The sequence below is a fragment of the Eublepharis macularius genome, chromosome 8, assembly GCF_028583425.1.
Source record: "Eublepharis macularius isolate TG4126 chromosome 8, MPM_Emac_v1.0, whole genome shotgun sequence".
Lineage (NCBI taxonomy): Eukaryota > Metazoa > Chordata > Lepidosauria > Squamata > Eublepharidae > Eublepharis > Eublepharis macularius.
The window spans coordinates 59308269-59323939 of record NC_072797.1 but is presented as its reverse complement, the minus strand read 5'-3'; positions in this window follow the sequence as shown (position 1 = coordinate 59323939).

Here is a 15671-nt window from a genome sequence, read left to right as displayed (position 1 = left end):
TTATTAAATATCCTTCCTGAAATGAAATCAATTTTTGCAGTACTTCTTCTATAAAGTTTAATTGATTCATGTTGGGGGCATATAATGCAGCCAACGTAAGTGTGTGTTCCCCTACTTTCCCTTTAACAAAGACATACCTGCCTCTTTTGTCTTTGAGTGTTTTAGTATGTTGAAATTGTAAATCCTTTGCAATCAATATGGCTACTCCCCTTGATTTAGAATTTCCAGCTGCGTGGTATTGAGTTTGTAGCCACCTAGCTTTTAATGAGTCTGTATTGTTATATCGTAGGTGGGTCTCTTGCAGGAATATAATTTGTGATCTAGTTTGGGCTAATTTTGAAATTACTCTCCTTCGTTTAATTGGGTTGCCCAAACCTCTAACATTAAAAGTTAAAACTTTGATTTTAGAGCACATTTTCCGTTTTGATTGTAACAATTGCTTGTGCTTTTTTTTTTTTTCTCCCCTCCCTTTTTTTTTTTTTTCCTTTTCCCCTTACCTCTATAAATTCTAAATTCACTATATGTAACAAACAAGCAATGTACCAATTTCGTAATTTAACTTGTGATTCCTTAAGTAGTTGTTACGATATAGCTATGAATATGATAATTAGAATATCACAATAATATTTCTTATAAAGCTTTTTCTTGAGTTCTATATTTAAACCACACTCCTTAGGTCTATGTACAAATACCAAAGTTTAAAGAGTTCTCTTATTTCTTACACAATAGATCTTACCTAGAGTTCAATCTTTTCAGATGTTAACAAGTTATACCTCTTCAACTCCTTGAATTAACACAGCTTCTCTCTGTGTTTGCACACTGTATTATTATACTATCTCCCCTTCCTTTCTTTTCCTGCTATTATTTTATTTCCTTTCCTTTTTTCCTTTAGCTTGTTGCAATCTCTACTCTACTTTATAATTTTCTTTTTTCCCCCTCCCCTTCCCTATGTCCACCCTAACCCTCTATCTTGTCCTACACCCTCCGCTCCTCTCTTCTATGCTAATAAGCTATAATAACTATCTATATCGATTTTTTATTGATTTTTGATTTTTTTTTTTTACCCTCTTATTTTCTTTTGTCTTTTTTTTTATTTTCTATTATTGATTTAATTAACATTATATAAATCTATTTAGGTAATATATGCAACTAACTAACTAACCCTACCCCTTCCCCTTCCCACCCTTCCTCCCACCCAAAAATCACCTTTATACTTTAAAGACTTTTCAAATTTAGCTCTCTCAAACTGGTGAGTTACCTTCACTCACCGGTTGTGGACGTCTACCTCCCTTTTCGTCCACTTATGAGAGCTAAAAGAAACTATGTGAGCTCTGTTGAGGGTTCCTCCCCCCTTTCCCAAAAACCTCTATATTTATACTTCTATTTACAAGCACACTACCATATATTCAATCAAGTCACTTAATTGTTATTTCTTTTTACCAACTTGCTGAGAGTCCGGAATAAGAAGATTTAAGTGTTTCTAATTGGGATCTTGCTCCCTTTCTGGGGAGATAATAGTTCCGAAGATTTTCTTTTCTGATTTTGTTTGCTCGTCTCCATCGGAGTTTCCAGTCCGATTGCATTCAGTAGCTCTAGTCCCGTATCGATATCAGTTGCCATGTATCTTCTGCCTTGGTGAAAGACCATAAGTTTGCATTGATCTTGCCATTTGTATCTCATGTTCGCTTTTTGCAGAGTCTCAGAGATTGGCTTAAGATCTCTTCTTTTAGCAAGTATTTCCTTTGGGAGATCAGTGAAGATGTATATCAGTTTACCTTCGCATTTGAATGATCCCCGTGTTCTAGCTGTCTCCATTATTTTCTTTCTTGTCCTTTGGTCGGGTATCTCGATAATTATATCCCTCGGGCGATCCTTATTTTTATTTTGTTGATAAGGTCCCACTCGGTAGGCTTTTGTGATGTAAGGGTAAACTCCCTCCTCAAGCTCTAATTGTTTAGCTAGCCAGTTAGCAATGAAACATGTAAGATCTGTATTGTGCGTGTACTGTTCATCTATCCCTCGTATCTTAACATGATTTTGCCTGGCATTTAATTCAAGTTTCATTAATCTGTCTTGCTGTTCCATAATTATATTTTGCATGTCGGCGACATCTTGTTGGGTCTTCACGCTCACCTCCAAAGCTTTATCGGCTTTATAATTAGCCGTTTGTAGATCTCTTTTTATGTCCGTGAGTTGTGTAGTGATAGGATTGATTAATTTAGCCATTTGGTCCACAATATCTTGCCTTAATTTCGCAAGTTGGGGGTCTAGATAGCTTTCTGAGGGGTTTACCTTAATAATATCTTCGTTTGCAGTGAGTTCCGCCATTTTGTTCTCCTCCGTTCCGCTGCGTTCTTTCCCCGCCGGTCTTCCTGAAGCCGCAAAAAACGTTTGTAAGTCTTTCACTGCCTTCGGATTGTTTTTCTTTTTCTTTGTAGAGTTTGTGAGCATTATTTTTTCCAAATTGATTTTCTTTGTAGTGATTATTATCGAGGTTTTGGGTCGGGAGGGCTGGAGCACTCTCAACATGCGTCCATTCCTCTCCGCTGCGACGCCACGCCCCCCGTACATGTTGATATTTTTAACGTATTTTTCCACAATTGTTCCCATGCTTCCATTGTTATTTCATTATTACAATTTATTGCCCACTTTACCATCTGTACCTTGGCTGTTTCATCTTCTGTGAACCACTTCAATAACAATTTATACATTTTTGAAATCACTTTAGTATTATCTCCCAACAAGAGTTCTTCAAATTCTGAGTTTTCAATTCTAAAACCTGTTTTCCTTTGGTCTGAGTCAAATAGATCTTTTATCTGTCTGGACTTCCGGCTTGGGAATCATGGTGGTCTGACGCAGCTCGGGGAGCTGAGCTGTTCAAGTTGCTGTTTGTCAGGGCTGGTGGGGTGCTAGATCGCCCATGGCCCCCTGCTCTCAGGTGGAGAGCAGGCAAGAACGCTTGAGACCCCGAGGGCGTGTAGATCTCGGCTGAGGGGGGGGGTTCTGCGCAAAGGATTCCCTCCCAGCCTTGAGGTCCTGCTCTAAGAAGGGTGGCAGAAATCTCTGCAGCAGCTTTGGAGTCATTGAGTTGGCATAGGATCGCCGTACCCAAGCTTCAGTAACTAATTTGGACTAATCTGAACATTTGAAACAGTGATTACAACCCAGAAAAGACCCGGCAAGGTAAAGATTGTTATCTCTTCTACAAGTTTGAAATTGGATTAGAGGATTTAAATTCAATTAGAAAACTGGAGTAGAAAGTTTAAAAGGACTAATTAAGTTCACCCCGGTGAAAGAATTGTATGAAAAGAAGCTTTTAGAAAAGAATCAGAGGCGAAGAAAGGATTATTATTTACATACCTGTGGTTTAAAGAGATAGTGAACTGTGGGATGGAGAAACATCGCGAGAGAAAGTAGCGGTGTGACAACGGGGAAGGAACAGGAAGTGCGTCATAAACATCGAGATGTGAGGTTAGAGCGGCTGTGAAGGGAAAGGCGGAAGCGGAAGTGCGCCATTTTGAAAGAGGGCAAGGGCAAGCCCTCATTGCAACCGGAAGTGGGCCATTTTGGACTTAAAACCATAGAGAAAAGACGCCCGCCATTTTGGACAGTTAAAGCGCTAACTTTTGGACAAAATAATAGTAAAACAAGAAATTTAATTTGGGAACTTAAATATTTAAGCCACGGAATTGTGAAAGAGAGCAGACTTGTGGGAGCGGAGCAAATCAAGCCCCACAATGTCGAAAAAGGACTGGCAGTCAGCATTTGATAATCTGGATAAGAAAGTGGCTGAAGGCAACAAAGAATTAAAAGATGTAATACAAGAGATGATGAAGGATCTCAAGGAGACAATTAAATCTGAAGTGGTGGAGTTAACAAAGAGGATCGACGAGGTCAAGAAGGAACTACAGACGACGCAGCAAAAAGGTAACGAGGTGGAAGAAAAGATGGAGAAGCTAACCACTACATTTAAAGCAGAAACCACAGGCTTGAATGAAAGAGTGGCGGTGATGGAATGTAAATATATGGAGAGGCAACTTAGATTTCGTGGCATTCCAGAGGAGGAGGGGAAGGTAACCCAAGAACAGATATCGGAAATACTAGCAGAATTCTTGAATAAAACCATGGAAGAGATCGTAAGACATGTGGATGTGGCATACAGAATTAATTCAAGAGAGTTGGAAGTGTTGGAATACTGGAAGTGTTGTCCAGTTGGAATACTGGACAACACTTCCAACTACTTTGTCAGACTGCACAGGGAAGCCATTGAAATTCACAAGCATAAGCAAAACTTCAACAGGAAAGAAGAAACCTTAAGAATGAACAGAGCATGGTTTCCAGTTCTGAAAAACACCAGGCTAACAAAACACTCAATCCCCGACAATAGCCCTGCAGAGAAGATTAGCACATCAAGCACCAATCCATATGCAAAAGAACCTCCTCAGGATACAGTGAAGCCTCCTGCCATTAGCATTCCACACCCTGGGAAACTCTTACAGGATGACTCAGCTCAACCCCACCCCTCCTGAGTAGATACAAATGACCTGCCAACATCTTTTCCACACTGTGACACTGAGAGATCTCTGTCTTTTGGTGCTACACCTCTGAAGATGCAAGCCACAACTGCTGGCGAAACGTCAGAAACTACAATGCCAAGACCACGGCAATACAGCCCGGAAAACCCACAACAACCATCGTTCTCCAGCCGTGAAAGCCTTCGACAATACATATTGCCAAAATCTTTTTTTGAAATACAAAATCAGGAAAATTTGGAGGATGTATGGAGAAGAAATAACTCCAAAGTCAAGCAATTTACCTATTATTCGGCAAGGTATTCATCACTATCGAGAATTTACATGATCTGGGCCTCTAAGGAATTGGTAATATGGACGAAAGAGGTTGAAATTATGCCCAAAGTAAGCTCAGATCACAATCCAGTTATGTGGAGATTTGGGAAATGTATTAAAAAATTTAGATGGAGAATTAATGAAGATTTACTGCAACAGGAGGGCAATTTAGATCTGTTACAGAAAGAAACCAGATTTTTTATACAATATAATTTTTATAAATCTGTACCAATGTATAAAGTATGGGATACATACAAAGCTGTACAAAGCTTAATGAACTTAAATGCGAGAGACAAAAAAAGAAAAGAAGAAAAAAGGAAAGATAAAAACTAAAGAGACTCAATTAAAGAAAAGACCGGGGAAAAAGAAATTACATCTGGAGATAAAGATTCTGCAAGAACAATTAAAAGCAATGGAGAACAAAGAATTGGAATGGGAATTGAAGAAACTAAAATAAAAAACTTTTGAGGGTGCCAACAAGCCGGGGAAATATTTAGCTTGGCAGTTGAAGAAGAGGAGGGAAAAAAGAGTGATAACTAAGATTATAGAAGAAGATAGGACATTAATGGATCAATCAGCCATAAGTAGAGCATTTTACAAATTTTATGCCAAATTATATCAGAGTAAAGTGGTAAATGAGGATAGTATTGATCAATATTTGAGCAAAATTGATTTACCAAAGCTATCTGAGAAGTGGAAGTGAAAATTAAATGCTGAAATAACAGAAACGGAAATTATGGATGCAATACAGTCAACTAAATTGGGGAAGGCTCCAGGATCTGATGGAATAACGGCTAAATTTTATAAAGTAATGGCAAAAGAGGTGGTGCATTTCCTGAAAAAAGTGATGAATGGGATCTTAAAGGGACAAAAGATTCCGGAAACCTGGAATGAGGCTAATATATCATTGTTTCCAAAAGAAGACCAGGACCCATGTAATGTAAAAAATTATCGACCTATATCACTGTTAAATAATGACTACAAGATTTTTGCGAAAATATTGGCGGAGAGGCTGAAGGAATGGCTGGGTGAATTCATTGAAGAAGAGCAAGCAGGATTTTTACCAAACAGACAGATCAAAGACAATCTAAGGACTGTAATAAATGCAATAGAATATTATGACAGACACTGTGAAAAAGAAGTTGGTTTCTTTTTTGTGGATGCAAAGAAGGCTTTTGACAATTTAAACTGGAATTTTATGTTCGCCACAATGGAGAAGTTACAGATGGGAAAAGAGTTCATTCAAGCAGTAAGAACTATATATAAAGACCAGTGTGCAGCAATTGTAGTAAATGACGAATTAACTAAGAGATTGGAAATACGGAAGGGTACAAGGCAAGGTTGCCCATTGTCTCCACTGTTGTTTGTCTTGATATTGGAAATCTTACTGATGCAGAAACAAGAAGACGGCGCCATAAGACGTATGAAGATTAAGGGATTTACATACAAAGTCAGAGCCTTTGCGGATGATGTAATGGTTATTGTAGAAGATCCAATCCAAAATATGCCAAGATTGTTGGATAAGATAAAAGATGTTTGTGATTTGGCTGGATTTTATGTTAACAAAAGAAAATCTAAGATATTATGTAAGAATATGGTAAAACAAAGACAACAAGAATGAACGGAAATTACCAACTGTGAGGTAACACATAAAGTAAAATATTTAGGAATAGAGCTTACTGCTAAAAATATTGACTTATTCAAGAACAATTATGAAAAGCTGTGGCAACAAATTGATAGAGACTTAATCAAATGGAATAAGTTGAATTTGTCGTGGCTGGGAAGAATAGCAGTAATTGAAATGAATGTACTTCCACGAATTATGTTTTTACTGCAAACAATACCAATAATAAGAGACAACAAGCAATTTGACAAGTGGCAAAGGAAAATATCGGACTTTGCATGGGCAGGGAAGAAGCCTCAAGTGAAGATGAAAGTCTTATGTGACGCCAAAGAAAGAAGGGGACTACAATTACCAAATATAAGATTATACCATGAAGCAATATGTTTGGTGTGGCTCAAAGAATGGATGTTGTTAGAGAATCTTAAACTTTTAACTCTCAAAGGATATAAACATTTTTTTGGTTGGCATGCGTACTTATGGTACGATAAAATTAAAGTGGACTCTATGTTTCTGCATCATTATATTAGGCGAAATATAAAAAATATTTGGATGAAGATATCCCGACGTGGGTGGTACCAATGGAAGCTATTGATCCGAGGATAATTTATAATAGGGAACAATGTTTGTCATATAAAGAGGTGTTGAAAATGGAGCAGAATATGATTAAGCTTAAAACAGAAGATGAAGTATCCTATTACGGATGGTTCCAATATAGGCAGATTAAAGACTTATATGATTCGGATCGTTTAAAATCGTGATTTAAATGGAAAAACTCGGAATTGGAAGAATGTATACTACAAGAAGGCAAGAAAAAGATTTCTAAAGTTTATAAGATCTTGTTAAAAAGGTATACAGAAGACGAAATTGTTAAAGTCCAGATGGTGAAGTGGGCTATAAACTGCAATAGAGACATAACAATGGAGGCATGGGAATACTTATGGAAAAATACATTGAAGATATTGACTTGTACTAATATTAAAGAAAATGTTTACAAGATGATATATAGATGGTACTTAACGCCGAAGAAAATAGCATATGGGAATAACAAAATGTCAGATAAGTGCTGGAAATGTAAAAACCATGAAGGTTTATTATATCATATGTGGTGGACCTGTGAGGTAGCAAAGCAGTTCTGGGGAGATATTATAGAAGTTATGACTGCAATTTTACAAATTCAAATAAATAAGAACCCAGAACTGTTGTTGTTGAATTTGAACTTGGAAGGGATTCCCAGGCAATATAGAACATTACTATTTTATATGACAACAGCAGTGAGAATTTTATATGCTCAGAAGTGGAAGACAAAAGAAGTACCAACTATTGAAAATTGGATACAAAAATTGCTGTATATGGCAGAAATGGAAAAAATGACAAGAAAGCTGAGAGAACAGAATCCAGAGGAATTCTTTAATGACTGGGGGAAATTAAAACAGTATTTGGAAAAGAAGTGGGACGTAAAGGGAGAAATGTGGGTGCTAGATAACTATTAACTTGGCAGAAGGGAAGAGAGGGCAATCCTTACAAGAGGAGAAAAGATAAGTTAGAAACATACTGTAATTGTTAATTTGATATTAGATCTTTTATAGTTTAACATATAATATCTATTTTAGTAATATATTAGAATGGATAAGAAAAGAAAAAGAGATATAAGTAGTAGATTTAGACAACGGGTTGGAAAACTGTTGGAAGTCTGAGATAAAGGGGGGAGGGGAAAGGGTGGGGAATATGGAAATGAGGGTATTAACTAAAAAAATTGTAATATTAAATTTTACTCACCCAATAAAAATCTTTTTAAAAAAAGATCTTTTATCTGTCTGTATTGTAACCAACCATACTTAAAAGGCAACTCCTCATTTGGTTTGAGCTTTAGCTCTTTATCTGCTACTTCGCTTAAGTTCTTGAGGGTAAGCCATTCTTTTCCCTTATACTCTAAATTTGGGTTGATCACCTCAGCTGGTATAATCCACAGTGGTTTCTTCTGGTCAATATATTTTTTGTACTTTAGCCAAGTCAACAATAGATTCCTTCTCAAATAGTGGTGCTGGAACATTGCATCCATTTTATACTTATCGTACCACATATATGCATGCCATCCAAAAAGCTTATTGTAGCCTTCCAAGGTTACAAATTATGATTGGTTAAAGACACCCATTCTTTAACCAGACTAGGCATATCGCTTCGTGGTAAAGATGAAAATCAGGTAACTGCATTCCACCTCTTTCCTTCGCATCACAAAGTACTTTTATCTTTACTCTGGGTTTCTTTCCTGCCCACACAAACTCCGATATTTTCTTCTGCCATTTTTCCAATTGCTTTTTGTCTTTAATGATTGGTATTGTTTGCATTAGGAACATAATTCTGGGCAGCACATTCATTTTAACTGTGGCGATCCGACCAAACCACGATAAGTTTAATTTATTCCATTTTTATCATGTCTCTTTCAATTTGTGACCAGAGCTTTTCATAATTATTCTTAAATAAATCAAAGTTTTTAGCTGTAAGCTTTATTCCCAAATATTTAGTCTTGTGTACCACTTCACAATTTGTAAGTTCCCACAATCCCTATTGCTTCTTCTTGGTCATGTTCTTAGTTATTATTTTTGATTTCTTTTTATTTATAAAAAATCCTGCTAGGTCTCCAAATTCTTTAATTTTATCCAGTAATCTTGGGAAGGTTTGTATTGGGTCTTCTACTATAAACATCACATCATCTGCAAAAGCTCTTAACTTATAAGAAGATCCCTTTATTTTTATCCCTTTTATGTTGTCATCTTCTCTAATCTGCCTTAATAATATTTCTAAGACCATAACAAAAAGCAATGGTGATAGTGGATATCCTTGTCTTGTACCTTTCCTTATTTCAAACTTTTCTGTCAGGTCGTCATTGACACAGATTGTCACTCTTTGTTCTTTATATATTATTCTCACTGCTTCTATAAATTCTTTACCTAAATCCATCTTTTCCATTGATGCGAACATAAAGTCCCAGTTCAAATTGTCAAAGGCCTTCTCTGCATCTGCAAAGAAAAAGCCAGCTTCTTTATCTGGTCATTTGTCAAAATATTCAATAACATTTATAACCACTCTCAAGTTGTCTTTTAATTGTCTGTTTGGTAGGAATCCTGCCTGATCCTCTCCTATAAAATCCATTAGCCATATAATTTAGCCTGTCTGCTAATATTCTTGCCATTATTTTATAGTCATTGTTTATCAGTGAAATTGGTCTGTAGTTTTTCACATCTGACAAGTCTTGTGATTCTTTTGGGATCAAAGCAATACTCGCTTCATTCCATGTATTTGGAAGTCCTTTTCCATGAAATATATCATTCATTATATTTTTTAATATCGGTACAAGGTCCTCCTTCATTACTTTATAAAATTTAGCTGTGATCCCGTCCGGTCCTGGTGCTTTCCCAATCTTTGTTACTTCTATTGCTTTATGAAAGAACATCACTCTGGGAGGGAGTGTAGAAAAACAGAGAAATATTGGAAATCTTTCTTTGCACCGTAACTGTCTAGCTTCAGCTGATTGACATTGGCCTGCTATCCATTCTTTCAAAATGAATGAAATGAAGCAGCATTTTTATTTCAAATGAATTCATTTGGATTTGTTTACTTGTTTGCATAATGCGTTCTTCATGGTAGTGAACACTAGCTGAACTTTTTATGAATCCTAAACAAAGACGATATACAATGACAAAACAAGGCAAGTTGAATCAAGGGTATGACCTTTCCTAGTTTGTCCAAGAGAAATGATAAACATGAATTTGGTTAACGAGGACAAACAGGAATGTGGGGAAGAACGGGAACAAAACTGGTTGCTCTGCTTTAGAAATGAGGCATGTGCTCTGAGAAAAAATTTGCAGGGGATTTGCAGGGCAGAGTTTTACCATGGTTGCTGATTTTGGGGTAGGACATTAGAAACACAGAAACATAGAGTTGAAAGAAACACCAAGTGTTATCTAAGCCAACCCCTTGCACAGTACAGGAAATTCACAGCGCTCTCTCCCCCTCACCTTCCCCAGTGACCCCTGCTCTGTGCCCAGAGGAAGAAAAAAAACCTTCAGGATCCCTGCCCAATATTGCCTGGAGGAAATTACTTTCTGATCCCAAGGTGGTGATTGGCAATATCCAGCTATGACATTTCTTTGTCCTTAAAGAACAGAAATGGCACCAGAGGCATTTTTAAAATTCCAAAAATAACTAGTTTATTTATTTTAGAGGGAAAGATCAGGTGAAATCAGGGGTTGAAAATTTCTGAAGTAAAATTTCTGGGGGAGTCCAAGTTTTAGCTGCACCATGGCTGAAGATACACTGGGAGGGAGAGAAATAATTTTACAGAAGAAAGTTTGCTGGAACTTAACAAGAGGATCCAATAGTCTGTTGACCCAAATTGGGGCAACATAAGGCAATTTAGGAAGAATGATGGCCTTATATAACTTTAACACACACACACACAATGTGTGTATGTGAGGTAAAATTAGAATATGCAAAGCCTTCTGTTTTTATGCTGTTCACAGATACTTAAAGGCTTATATTTTGAGGTTTTGGTTCCCTTGTTTCCCCCCAACCACTCTAATATATTTTATTTTAGTATTCTCTTTCTTTTCTGGAGTTAGGAATGCAGGTACCCACTTTCTAGTACCCCAGTCTCCTTCTCTTTACACACCAGTATGTTCCTTCAGTTGTTAACTGAATATGAAGGTCTCAACCAGCAGTTTCCAACCTCACCTGACCAGGGATCTCTTCACTCTGCAGAGCTTCCTCTCTGTTTAACTGGATAGAGAAAAATCTCCTCTCCTTAGAAGATCTATCATCTTTCTTTGGCCCATTTGGGAGTCTGCATCTACTTCCCAAGCTTCCTTGCCAACTTTCCCCAGTTCTCGTGCCAGTGTTAAAACTGCTCTCCATTAGGACTCTGTCTCCCCATACTCTATTATTCTCTGCTAGAGCTGGAGGAAAACACTTCTCTTTCCAGGTCATGCTACCCAATCAGATTCCGTGGAATAGCCTATCACTCAAAGCTCACTGATTCTGTGAGGGATTAACTCTTAACAGTCTTGCAGCTGTGTGCATACAACCTTCCAGAATGTTTAAAACATGCAATCTGTCACACTTGGGCATTTAAGAAAGAGCCACAAGATCCTAGCACTGGCTCATCACTTCATGCCCTCCCTCTCCTAATCTGCATACATTCATATTGAATCATAGAATCATCATTGCTGTCAGGTGGCTACCTAGCCTCTTCTTAAATACCTCCAAGGAAAGAAAGACCACCACCTCCCATGGAAGACTGTTCTGTTTGTGTCAGGAAGTTCTTCCTCATGTTTACCGAAAACTCTTGCTTTCACTTTAACCTATTGTTTCCAGTCTGGGTCTCTGAGGCACAGAAAAAAACTCCGCTCCATCCTCTATGTGACAGTCCTTTTATGCTTGAAGAGGGCTATCATATCACCTCTCAGTCACCTCGTCTCTAGGCTAAGCATACCCAGCTCTTTCAATGTTTCATCATAGGCTGTGGTCTCCAGACCTGTCATTATCTTTGTTGTTCTCCTTTGGACACATTCCAGCTTGTCAACATCCTTCTTAAACTATGGCACCCAAAATTGAATATAGTACTCCAAGTGAGGTCTAACCAGAGCAGAGTAATGCAATACCATCACTTTGTGTGATCTGTGTACTATATTTCTGTTGATACAGCCTAAAATCACATTTACCTTTTTAGCTACTGTGTCACACTGCTGACTCATGTTTAGACATGGGCATGAACAGAAAAAAAATGAACATGGTGTTCGTTGTTCATTGCCATCCACAAACAACGAACAATGAATATTGATGAACATAATCCTGTTCACGAACATGTTCCTGGTTCGTTGTTTGTGGGGGCCAGCAGGCTCTACTCCAGCCATCAAGATCCCTACAGCACTACTCCCAGAAACCCTACCTGAGCAGGCAGCAGAAAATGTACCAATAATAAATAATAGCTTGGCCCCAGAGCCTGGCAGCAGGCTCTACCTGAAGGTGTAGATCCCTAAGTCTCCTTAGGAAGGAAAAAAACAAAGGCATAATTATAGGATGGGGGAGACTTGTCTTGGCAGTAGGATGTGTGAAAAGGATCTAGGGTCTTAGTAGACCATACGCTGATGAGTCAGCAGTGTGATGTAGTAGCTAAAAAGGCAAAGGCGGTTTGGGGCTGCATCAACAGAAGCATCCAGATCACAAGAAGTGATGGTATTGCTCTAATCTGCTCTGGTTAGTCCTCACCTAGAGTATTGTGTTCATTTTTAGGTACCACAATTTAAGAAGGATATAGACAAGCTGGAACGTGTCCAGAGGAGGGCAAGGAAGATGATGAGGAGTCTGAAGACCAAGTCCTGTGAGGAAATGTTGAAGGAGCTTGAAATGTTTAGCCTGGAGAGGAGACAACTCAGAAGTACTTGAAGGGCTTCAATATAGAGGATGGTGCGGAGTTGTTTTCCACTGCCCCAGAAGCTCGGACCAGAACCAACAACTTGAAATGAAATCAAAAGAGCTTTTGGCTAAACAATAGGAAGAACTTCCAGACAGAGTGGTCGTCAGTGGAACAGGCTTCCTCGGGAGGTGGTGGGCTTTCCTTCTTTGGAGGTTTTTAAGCAGAGGCTAGATGGCCATATGACAGCAATGCTGATTCTGTGAACCCAGGCAGATCGTGAGGGAAAGGGCAGAAGGGGTTGAATCAGTGCTTGATTTTCGTGGCCCTTCTTACATGCCCTGGGTAATGCCAATCACCACCTTGGGGTCAGGTAGCAATTTTCCACAGACCAGTTTGGCTAGGGATCATGGAGGTGTTTTGCCATCTTCTGGGCATGGAACACTGGGGCAGTTGGGGGAGTAGTTGTAAAGTTCCTGCATTGTGCAGGGGGTTGGACTAGAGGACCCTAGAGGACCCTTCCAACCCTATGATTCTATGATTCTATAATGAAAAACAAAGCAAAACAAATGGATTAGATCCAAGCTGGCAATGCTCCAACCAGAAACAATATAAACAGTGCATACTTGCTTTGGGATCTTCTGAATGTGAAACTGAAATGGAAATTTTTTCAGTACTCACCTCTAGCAGTCAATGCAAACAGAGTACATTAGATAAAACACAATGGCATACCATAGGGCTGCCAGTCCCCTGATGGGGGTGGGGGATCTCCTGCTCCCAGCCTCTGCTCCCCACTGTCATTCACCTGGCTGGCAGGGGGAAAAGGCCCCAGAGAATGGGCCCAGGAGGCAAAGAATCTCTCGGCCAGCACACAGCGGGTGTGCTCCCCACGGCTTGATGTCATCACTTCTGGGAGTACCATCATTGCTCCTGGTGGCAGGCATGCTTCTGCCCTTCACATAGGTCAAAAAAATGTGCGCTGGGTCCCTCTCCCCGCAAGGAGGGTAAGGGGATCTGGCAACCCTAGCGTACCATGAAATAATATCATTCGCAGCCTATGGAAGACAAACATCTGTTATATTTCTGCAGATGTTTGAACTCTAAAAGAAATAAGCACTCCAAAGTTTTCATCAAGAAATTCTTTCTCTTTATTTGACACGTCATTTTCTAGAATAATTACAAAGATGTAGTAAGATGATAGCATATAGCTAAGCTTAAACAGTACAAAGAAAATTAAATTCAAACTGCTTTCAACAGAACTAAAGGTTAGAGACAATATTCATGCTGCATAGACTCATAAATCAAATCAGTACACAACATAAAATGTTAAACGGAGTCCTTTTCATGAGGATCTCAACATTTGAATTCACAAATTAATGGTCATGAAGATGAAATGAGCATTAAAGGAAATAGAGGAACCTGCACTACTAAGATTATTAATAATAAAACAATAAGACAAGCAAATTTATCACACTGTGTGCATTAGAAACCTGCCTGTCTTCCAGGATTCCAAAAGGAATAGCCTTAAAAATGAAAATGAATAATAGAATTTCTTGTCTAGTAAAGAAAGGACACAACAAGTTGTTACTAGCAGACATATCTTTATAATATCTAGAAGTCCAGAGGAGAGAGACCTATGAAGAGTGAGAATTGTCCAGTTCACTTCACCTCCACAAGTCACTCCAAATGGCTCCAGGAACCATTCATTGGTAAGTATGGGGTAAAATTCAGAACTGGAAAGTTGTAGGAGACATACATTTAAATATATCAAGTACATTGGCTCAGAAGTGTCTATTCCTTTCCTGACAATAACTCAGCAAGGACTCATGCATGGCAAAGTTTTTCCCAGTGTCTGATACAGGGCTGGATCTACGGTTGCCAGCACCCAGGGCAACCGTAGTCAGTCTAGTTGCGCACGTGCATAGCGCGTGCACTCTCCTGGCGCTGCATGATGATGTCACTCCCATGATGTCATCACACTGGGGCGCCCCCCTGCCCCTGTGGCAAGCCAGCTGTCCCGGTATGCCGTGAAGCTGGCGGCAGTGGCAGTGCGAGTGGCTCGGAGGCTGCTTGTGCCGTTCACCTGCCCCACAGGCTTGCCGCGCACCCCTTGTCCTGGGGAAAGGCGAACAGCACAGGCGGCCTCCCAGCCACCTGCGCTGCCTTTTGCCTTTCCCACAGGACAAGGGGCAGCCAGCTTGTTGCGCGCCCCTTGTTCTTTTTTTTTTTTATAAAGTTTTTTTATTTTTCAATATCTAACATAAACTACAGAAGACTACAAAAGTATAAAAGGGAAGGGAAAGAGAAAAAGGGGAAGGGAAAACTGGGAAAAGGGAAAATCAACATACAAACAACAAACTCTACACTACATGTCTTGTATTCCCTTCATACTGCAATTTTTCTTAAGAGTTAACTTTCTAATATGCTATCAGATTGGTAGGTCTTATACAATACAGATTATATTCAGGATCAGCACTTCTTCCCCCCCCCCTCGCGTCTCGGTCTTAATTCTCTCTGCGCAGCTGGAGCAGCTGCGCCTGCTCTTTCCTCCTCCCCACTTTCCCCTTCAGACTTCGAACTTTCTTCCTGCTGAAACTCCTGATGATTGAACAAAAAATCTGTCAGCTGCACGTCCGATGTAATCTTGTAGGTTTGATCTTTATATCTGAACCAGACGCCTTCTGGAAACAGCCATTTATATTTTATATCACATTTCCTCAAGAAAGTCGCAAGTCCCTTATACTTGAATCTTCTTTTACGAGCCAAAAATGGAACATCCTTCAATATTTTA